Genomic DNA, 10,750 nt, shown 5'->3' with positions numbered 1-10,750 from the left:
AGCTTTTTTTTCCCCCTTGCTTGTCAAGGAGCTGTATTATTATTATTTTTTTTTTGCTCATGTTGTAAATCTTAAGGAGAGTGGACATTTCTATTGATTAACACTGCTGATGTGTGTCTGGTACTTGTTTCAAAAGTGGGTGTGAGCGACGACCTTCCGGTGGTGTGGCTGTAGAGCGTTGGACTCACAGTTCTGAGAACCTGGGTTTAATCCCATCTCCACCTGTGTGGAGTTTGCATGTTGGTCCTGTACCTGTGTGATCGTATAGTGGTCCGTCCTCTGCGTTGTGGCTGCAGCAACCCTGGTTCAACTCTGAATCACAGCAGGCCCAAGTCCCTGGACTTAACTTTTATAGTCCTTTGGGTTAAGTTTTCATGGGAACATGACAATCCTTATCATGGCTTGGTATGGCATGAGCCATCTTGAGGTAATAGTGGAATGGATACCATGTCTGACTTGTCATGATTGGCATATGAAGCCTTGCAGCAATATTAATTCCACATGGTTCAAAGCTTCGTGCTGATTTTTTTGCTTCATGGCGCTATCAAGTGGTCGTGAAACCCAAGAGAGCAACAGCGTTGAGAATTCTATGGCTATTTGTTCAAGAAAATGGTTTTAATGTGCTCGTGTTACTATTTGTAAAAAAAAAAAAGAAAAAAATGTGCTCTCAGTATGCTTTATTAATTTTTATTTAAAAATAATAACTTTCCCACAGTCTTTGGTTTTAAAAGGTTTAATTTTTTGGAGTAAATATTTCACCAGCCTTGTAAAATATTCTTTCACAGGGCACCGATGAAGCTGGGGCATAGAAATTAACTGTTACTTTTGTATACGGGATGAAAGGATACATTTTTTTTTAAATTCCGCAATGTCATGCGATCTACCAATTCTACCTTCGTGGTCGATTGGTCAATGGACCTTTTCGACTGGCGATCTTCAGCTCCGCCCCCCCCTTTGCTCCAGTTGCCAACCACTGATAATAATGAAATCAAACTCAGAGAAGATATTTCTCTCTCACATACCTTCGAACCTACAGACTTGTGTTTGTTGATATTGTTCACATTTAGTTGTACACCGCTCTTCCGCGAGCCTGAATCCATCGTTGACACTTCCTCAAATGTGTTTTAGGCTTTGGAAAATCTCACCTCCCGGGATATCTTTCATCAGAATTGCATGTTCCCCAAGCGCATCTGAGGGCCATTTTGTCCGTAACATTTACTTTTTTAAAGTGGACGTAGCTGATAACCAGTATTGCTTGTGGGACATGACGACAAGAGGGGCGTGTCAAGCCAGGGTTTGAGACAATGCAGCTACCTGATTGGCTATTATTGTACGAGTGATTGACAGGTTGGAAAGGTCCATTGCGATCAATTCACTCAGCACTCCTGTTTTTGGTAACTCCAGATAAAAACTCCTCATAAATCTTTTTCATAATCCTATCATCCATTTTGTGTCCTGTTTATCCTCCCACAGATCACGGAGGATTTTTGTTGGTTAATATAGATTTATATGCCATGTTTCACAGAAATACATAATTTGAGAACCTTGCTTCTTGTGTTTGGTTAGTGAAAATGGAGTGAAATTCCACTCGTATTTATGTCAGGGTAAGCCGCTAGCCTCATGAGGGTCGCTGGAGCCTTTCCCAGCGGTCATCGACATGGGGCGGTGTACACCTGAACTGTGCAAGCCAATCGCAGGGCACAAGAGACGGACCACAGTCACACCACTCACAATCACACCTTGGGGCAATCAATGTTGCATGTTTTGGGGATGTGAGAGGAAACCGGAGTGCCCGGAGAAAACCCACACAAGCACGGGGAGAAGATGCAAACGGTTCAAGTGCAAAACAAAAATCAGATTACAATAAAGAAAACATTTATTGTTGTGAATCATTTTCTTCAGGGTCTCACATGCCCCTCGAACTGCGATATCGCACTGAGACCCCTGAGTTTTTTTTTCTAGAACTTGAAAACTGCACTTCTCACAGCCACAATTAACCAAGAGGCATACTGCAAGAACAAGACGCACGGAAATGAAAAACATGATCACTGGTCATACTGGCTGTTGAAATTTCCAAAGAGATCTTATCGGAGATTTCAAATACTGGGACCCCATTGAGTCCTGCTCTCCATGAGAAGTATAACCAAAGTACAAAGAACCCACAAAGAAGAGCACATGACTTCATTCCTTGTCACAACTGCAACAAGGGTGTTTTAAATGAAGAAGATAATCACATATCTCATTGATCATTCGGCTGGCACCCAAAACAAGAATCGTTTGCCTTCAACCAACACAGGAATGTTCAATGACTCCTTTGCTTGCGCCAAGGGCCACCTTGAACCACTTGTAAGCATACTGGAGAGTGTGGCACCACAGATGGAATAGCTGGAATAGCAATTCAGTCAGGATTTAGCAATCGCTCTCATGAGTTTGCTCACTGTGGAGTTTGTCGTTCCTCTGGGAAACAAATCACTCATCATCCTCGTACTAGTGTGAGTACATCATGCCTTGGCATATCACAACCAAATGAATCAGTCTTAAGTTTTTTAGTACACAAGTTCAGAACCAAATCACTCAGTTCACTTAAGTCCCTCCTATTCAGGACATTAACGAAGGTTGATGCCATTTTCCAAAGCTGACAATACATTCAAGCAAGCTTTGATAATGGTCCATCTCAATAAATTATCATGATGTCAAAAGTTTCATTTCAATTCAAAAAATGAAACTCACTGAGATGATAATTTTTTTTTTTGATACAGTATAGAAATTTTTGATGATTATATCTTACAAGCAAATTACAACTCCAAATGCCCATTTCTAGAAAAAAAATGTAACAACCTATTAAGAAACATAACATAGATATATTTTTATTTTATTTTTTATCGAGAATTTAGCCAGTAATTTCCCCTCTGAAAAGTATATTTCTAAGTGATTAATTAATATATGTGTGAGACCTGAAATCAAGTGAGTTTTTACTACCATATCCTTTTTTTTTTTAAACTGTGTCTGATTACCACAACTTTGGAAAAAGTTAACCCGCACAGAATATTTTCAAACAATATTTTACTATGGTGTCACTCGACTTAACATGTTCAGTGTGACCAGAACCTCATGTTCAACAGTTCCTTGACTACAAAAAAACAAAAATTGAAGAAAAAAACACTCAACCGAAGACCATCTGTTCCCAGGAAAGAAGTGCAAGAGTCTCCTCGTTAGTATAGTGGACAGTATCTCTGCTTGTCACGCGGAAGACCGGGGTTCGATTCCCTGACGGGGAGGTGGATAATCTTATTGGTTTGTTTTTCTTGAGGCTCTTCTTCACGGAAAAGAAGCCGAGCAGTTTTGTTTCCAAACAAGGACCTCACACAACTCCAGTTCTACACATCTGAAATTGTTGCTCATGTCTGTGAGCAGGACCAGCAAACTGCTTCACTCGCCGGAATTGCATTTGGTAACTACAGTGGCCTGAAAGTGCCAAACGTAATAAATCGTGAAACATTTTAAAACAAACAAAGAATAGTAAATTCAAAAACAACATATACAAAACACAAACTTGGAAGAATTAATTGTCATCAGAGTATGATTAAAAATTTTCTAATGTCATTTTTCAACATTGAATCCAACCCACAATATCAATCTATCCATTTTCTTAGCCGCTGAGCCTCACCAGGGTTGGAGGATTATTGCTGGAGCCAATCTGAGCAATCTTCACGGAGGAGGTCGCGTACACCCTCAACTGGTTGCCTGCCAATCGCAGTGCACATGGAAACAAACAACACTCAAAAGCAATTTAGAGTCTCCAATTGTGTTTTTGGGATGTGGGAGGAAACAGGAGTGCCCTGAGAAAACCCACCCAGTCACAGGGTCAACATGCAAACTCGATACAGCCTGGGTCAGAATTAGACCCGTGATCCTCAGAACTGTGAGACCAATGCTCTCCAGGTACCCCACCGTGCTACCCTTATTTGATATAAAATATTGGTCTCATTGTCGAAATATTTCAGAGGTTAAAGCCGCCAAGAGTAAAGATTGCATAAATGTTGGTGTTGATTGTTGACAATTTTTGGGTTCATGCATGAGGCCCGGGTCAGAGTTTGACCTAGCTCAGTGTGTAGAGCACTGGTTTGGTCCACCAGGGGTTGTGGGTTCGTATCCCTCTGGGGCCTCCACTCCCTGAGAAGGCTTGCGTGAGGAAGGTCATCCAGTGCAAAAATGGTGCCAGACATATATTTGCATTCATCTGAGATGACACTCTGTAAGAGACAAGCTGAAAGAAACTTACTTTTTATCCTCAGAACTGTGAGACCAACGCTCTACAGGTACCCCACCGTGCTGCCCTTATTTGATCCATATAAAATGTTGGGCTAATTTGTAGTAATATTTCAAGAGTTAAGTCGCCAGATTAAAATTGCATAAATGTTGGTCTTTATTGTTGACAATGGTTCATGCATGACGCCGCAAGGACGTGGCACACGCCTCTGTGGTTTTACACACAAGTTAATAGATTTTTCCACATATTAAATAAGGGATTGAATAATTTTTGGGAGTGAGTTGTTTTTCGTGTGGTTCCAATGATACATCCAGCAATGGTATGATATCATGCCAACTTGAACAAACTCATTTGGAAACTCTAGCATGTGTATCTTCTTTTAATTTGCAGAAAATTTCTTGAAAAAAATAAGTATTCAAATATAGACCCAAACTTTGCAAAACTATGTATTTTGTCCAATAGTTTAGTGATGTCAAAAAATAAGGAAATGATTGAGAAGTATTAATTTGTGATCTTTAATAATTGACACTTTTAAAACTGTGAATTTGACTCAATTTGCTTGTAACCGTATATCAAAGAAATTTCCCCATTAAAAATGATGATGTCGCACTCTCATCACCCATGAAGAATATGATGAAAGATCTAAACTCACACGTCACACTCACGACAAGCGATGGAAATGATCTTTGTGGGAACATTTTACCGGAAAACCAAAATGGCACAAGAGAAGACACCTGGAGAAATGTTTTCCCTGCTCAAGTTCGTGATCAGATTCTCTCCCTCCTATTGGTCCTGATCAACACGGTAGGGGGGGGTGTGGCTCACACACCGCACACACATAAAAAACGGCACACAAACAGAGACACACACACAGGTACACAAAAGTTTCAGTTTTCATGTGAAAATATTAGCCAGGTCTTGCTAACTCTGATTCAAATTTGATGTTTCTAGATTGGTATGGGTGGTACAGTGGAAATCAGGTGGAAAAGCGCTGCCTCACAGTTCTGAGTCCTGGGTTCAACTCCGTACCTCCTGTGTGGAGTTTGCATGTTCTCCCCCGCGCTGTGTGGCTTTTTTCTTCTCACATCCAAAAAAAACCAGCAACATTAATGGACACCTAAATTGCCCCGAGTTGTGAATGTGTTGTGGCTGTTTCTCTCTCAATATCCCCTGTGATTGGCTCGGAACCAGTTCAGGGTGTCCCCTGCCTCCTCCCGCGTTGACAGCTGGAATCAACTCCAGCACTCCCCTTGACCGTCGTGAGGATAAGCAGCAAGAAATGAATGGATGAAGAAAAGAGAGTCACCACAACACCTCCATGAAAAGAAGTCATCAGGTCTTCATTAGGAAAATATAGGACTCATCTTATTTTCATGGACATTCATGTATGTACAAAAATTTGGTTGTCTGCATTTTACTCATCACAGTAAACAAACACACTTGTTAGTGGAACACACTGGAGCAACTGGGGAACAGTTCAGGGTATCTGTGTCTTGCTCATGGACACAACAGCAGTGAGTTTGGGTGGGGGCTTGAACCTACTGTTTTTCGTTCCCCCATGGTGCAGTCCAGCTTAAACCATTGGTCATGTCCATTATTTGGGTCGATGTGAAAAGTTGAATCACCAAAAACATTGTCAAGCAAATTAGTGTTTCAGATAAAAAAAAAAGCGCCTTTGCAAACATCTACCCCCATGCCGAGTTCCATGTTTTCTTTCTCTCTTTGTCCTCTTGCACTCGAGAGTCTGGCTGCAAACCTACCTCTGAAGACGCCCCCACGCTCACATCTCAAGTCCCATCCTGCAGACCTCAACCGCCACCGTCAGGCATGGAACGAAGTAGAATAATTTTGTGTAATATTTCTCCTTCCACAAAAACCATATCAAAACAAAAATTATTTCTCTCCCATCTTTTTTTCAATTTCATCGTTTTTTGAAAAAGCTCCAGCAAGCCACAGGGATGTGCTAAAAAAACTCACGAATGTGGGTTGCCTCCTCCTGGTCTGATTGTGTGATTCTAAAAACTTGACATGTGCTAACTCTTGTGGCTCTTGGTCTAGGAGTATGATCTCGCTTGGGTGCGAGAGGTCCCGGGTTCAAATCCCGGACGAGCCCAATTACAGTTCTTCCTTGACAATTTCCAACTGTTGCGTGCTTAAAACTTTGTGTCAAAGAGGTTAATACTTGGCTTGTTGTTTTTTGTGCACTGACACTCATTGATTTCTGTTCCAATCCCTCACATGAAAAATGAAAATAAATTGCAAACCCCTCCCACAGCGCGTTGCACTTTACATATGGGATACTTCAATATAATAATCCTTATAATCATTGAAGAAAAAGGCAAAAGAAGATATTGATCCATGTTCAATAAAGATAACATTTATTTGTGGTCATCATTTTCACTTGGAAGGTGCGACAAGTTGCATGTGACATGAAAACAAAGGTGTCATCTTGTGGTCCATTGGTCGGGGGGCATGATTCTTGCTGAGGTGGAGCGCGAGTTCCCAGGTTCAAAAGACCTCGGTTGAATTGAAACAATGAATATAAAATAACATGAAATTTAAATATGATTTCTCGTGATAGGATGTGTTTTAGGGTGTCATTACCTGCTCTGTGGCGGCAACGGTATCGTGGCTGACTCCAGATCGGAAGGTTATGTGTTTACATTAAGGTCTTTTCTTTGGCAATCTGATGGACATCCAAGCTTCTGCTTTAATTCACATCCCATTCCACTGCAAATACATATCATGGGTTGGAGCTGACCGCTCGTGCAACTGACTGATATTCTGCTTTTGTCAGAATGTTTCATTTGTCACTGAGTGTAAATTTGAAGTTATAGGGTGAAGTCCAATGTCCACTTCTTCCAACTTTGTCGTCATTCAAAATTTCTTGTTGATGTTTTATTGGAGGTCAACTGCTGAAAATAGCTGAGAAGCGTTACTCTGAAGTAGAGTTTCATCTTTCATCTCTCCAAGGCACAGCTTGGCCGTTTCCAATATGTAAAGTGGTTATCACATTTTTTCTCACACGCGAAAAGCCCTGGTACGAGAGACCTGGTGGAAACAAACTTTTTTTTCTTGGCTTGCTTGTCAAGGAGCTGTATTATTTATTTTATTTGTTGTTTTTTTGCTCATGTTGTAATCTTAAGGAGAGTGGACGTTTCCATAGATAAAGCAGCTTGATGTTGCCTGTACACTTGTTTCAAAACTGGGTTGAGCAATGATTTTACGGTGTTGCGGCTGTTGAGCATTGGCCTCGGGTTCTGAAACATGGGTTCAATCCCATCCCATCTGTGTGGAGTTTGCATGTTTCGTCCGCTCACCTACATGATGTATTGTGCTTAGTACACTGTGTTGTGGCTGCAGCACCCTGGTTCAAATTCGATTCACAGCGCACCAAATTCCAGGAGTTAATTTTCTTTAGTCCTGAGGTTTGAAATTTGCGTGGACAGTGACAGTCCTAAAGATGGTCTTGAGTGGGGCTTTCAGCCACTGTGAAGCAAAATGGGTTCAATGGATAACATGCTTACCCAAATGAAGCCTTGCAGCCAATTAATTTCCACATGATCCAAATCTTCATGGCTTTATTTGCACTATGGCGTCATCAAATGTTGGGAAGCCCATGAGGTCAACAGTTTTGAGAATTCTCTGCTATTAAGATATTAGAAAATTTTTGAATGTGTTGTGTTACTATTTGACATGTCTCACACGCCCCTCTAACCATGACAAATCAAACAAGACCCCCAAGTTTTTTTCTGGGACTTGAAAATACACTTCTCACGCCCCAATTACTCAAGGATCTTACTGCAAGAACAAGGTGCACAGAAATGAAAACATAATCACTTGTATACTGGCGGTTGAAATTTACAGAGATCTTATTGGAAATTTCAAACCCTGACCTCATGGAATCCTGGTCGCCTTGAGAGTATAACCCAAGAACAAGACCCACAAAGAAGAGCACATGACTTCATTCCTTGTCAAATGGGCACAATGGTGTTTTAAATGATTGAGATTAATTGCATATCTATTGATCATTTGACTGGCACCCAAAAACAAGGATCGTTTCCTTCAACAACACAGGAATGTTCATGACCCCTCTGCTTCTACAAGGGCCACTTGAGCAAATGAAAAAACTTGTTTTATTGCAGCATACTGAGCAACTACAGATGGCCTAGCTGGGCTTGTCCAGGAGTTGAAACAGACACGACCTCTCAAACAGAAATTGAAGAACCATACCTCTTGACCCATGAGCCAGATATTCACCACCCCCGTAAGTTTCGCAGGCCTGAGTGGTCCCTGCCAAACACCAAACAGTGCCTATCACACACTCTCATGTCCGGCAAATCACCCTGAAACCATATCCCCTTTGTCCATTCCTTCCTCTGGGATGCCTGTTGGTTTCTTGCTATTCCCTGGCTTCAAATTCACAAGCCCACAAATAGACTCTACTCATTGACTACAAGTGGATGGAGTCCCTCAGCTGTCACTTGCCACGGGCTTGCTTTCTGCTGTTCAGCCTCCAGAGACGCCTCCGCCCTGCTGCGGACCAGAAGACCCCTCTCCAGTTCCGCAAGACTATCCTGACCTCATCACCAGTATTCAGTCAGGATTTAGCAATCGCTCTTCATAGAGTACGCTCACTGCGGAGGATGTCGTTCCTCTTGGAAAACCGAATCACCTCATCGTACTTCTTATACTCGGCAGATCACAACCAAACGAATCATCCTTAAGTTCCTTAGTACCAGTTTCACGAACAAATCACTCTGGTTCACTCAGTCCTCCTATTCAGGACATTTAATGAGGATTGATGCCTTCTCCAACGTTGAAAAACACATTTCCACAAGTTTCCATCATGGCACATCTCAATATGATAATTATGTCAAAAGTTTCATTCAATTCAAAAAGTGAAACTCTCGAACTCACCATTTTTTGATACATGTAGTAATTTTGATAATTCTATCTATACAGCAAATGACCACTCCAAATGGCACCACTTCTTCTAGAAAGAAAAATGTACAACGTTTCTTAAGAAACATAAAATAGATAAATTTTTAATCTAATTTAGCCATTAATTTCCCCTCTGAACAAATTATTTCCATTATTAAATTAATATGTTGAGACCTGAAATCAATGTGGAGTTTTCTACTACCCTATTCTTTTTTTTTTGTCTGTGTCTGATTACCACAACTTTGTCAAAGAGTTCGCAACAGAATATTTTCAACATATTATCTTATGGTAGCATTCGACTCAATGTCCAACGGCCCAGCACCTCATCTACAACAGCGGAGCCGTCTTTTTCCCGGGAAACAATTGTAAGTGTCTCCTCGTTAGTTTATAGTGGACATATCTTCCCTGTCGCGTGGAAGACCGGGTTTCGATTCCCCACGGGGAGGTAGTTGATGTATCCTTTGGTTTTCGTGGGGTTCTTCTTCCTTCACGGAAAACAAGCCGAGCAGCTTTGGTTTCCCAACAAGGACCTCACGCAACTCCAGTTTTTGACACACTGAAATTGTTGTCTTATGTCCTGTCAGTCGCATGACCAGCAAGCCTTCTTCTCTTGCTGAATTGCATTTGGTAACTACCGTGGCCCGAAAGTGCCAAGTTAAACAAAAACACAAATATACAAGTAATTAATTGCCATCATAGTATGAATTAAATTTCCTTCTGGACCAATCTGAGCAATCTTCAAGGAGGAGGCAGCGTACACCCAAACTTGTTGGGAGCCATTCGTGCACATGGAAACAAACAACACTCGAGAGCAATTTAGAGTCTCCATTGTGTTTTGGATGTGGGAGGAACAGATTGCCCTGAGAAAACCCACCACCCAGTCACAGGTGGACAACTGCCAACTCGACACAGTCCTGGTCAGGATTTAAACCTGATCTGGTGGAGGCCAACGCCCAAGAGGTACCACACCGTGCTGGTGTTAAATTATTGGGCTTCATTGTCGTAATATTTCAGATGTTAAGCCCCAAGAGTAGAGCTTGCTTAAATGTTGGTGTTGATTGTGACAGATTTTAGGTGAAGTGCCTTTGGCTGCAAGACAGGGCACACCCATCGTGGTTTTACACATATTAATCAGTGATTGACATAATTTTTGGGTGTACGAGCTGTGTTTCATTAGGTGCATGACAGCAATGTATGATATAATGCCAACTTGAACAAACCCATTTGAAATCCAGCAAGCTGTATTGTTTCTTTTAATTTCCGGAAATTTCTTGAAAAAAATGATTCAAATAAGGACCAACTTTTGAAACTAGTAATTTTGTCAAATAGTTTGTTATGCCAACATCAAATAAGCAATGAATGATTGAGGAGTAGTGTATTTGTGGATCTTTATAAATGACACTTGTTAAACAGTGAATTTGACTCAATTTGCTTGTACTGTAGATTCAAGACATTTTCCCCATTAAAAATGATGATGTCACACTCTCACATCACTAACGCTGAGATGATGAAAAATCTAAACTCACATTTCACACT

The sequence above is a fragment of the Syngnathoides biaculeatus genome, chromosome 20, assembly GCF_019802595.1.
Source record: "Syngnathoides biaculeatus isolate LvHL_M chromosome 20, ASM1980259v1, whole genome shotgun sequence".
Taxonomy (NCBI): Eukaryota; Metazoa; Chordata; class Actinopteri; order Syngnathiformes; family Syngnathidae; genus Syngnathoides; species Syngnathoides biaculeatus.
Note: the sequence above shows the minus strand (reverse complement) of the source record.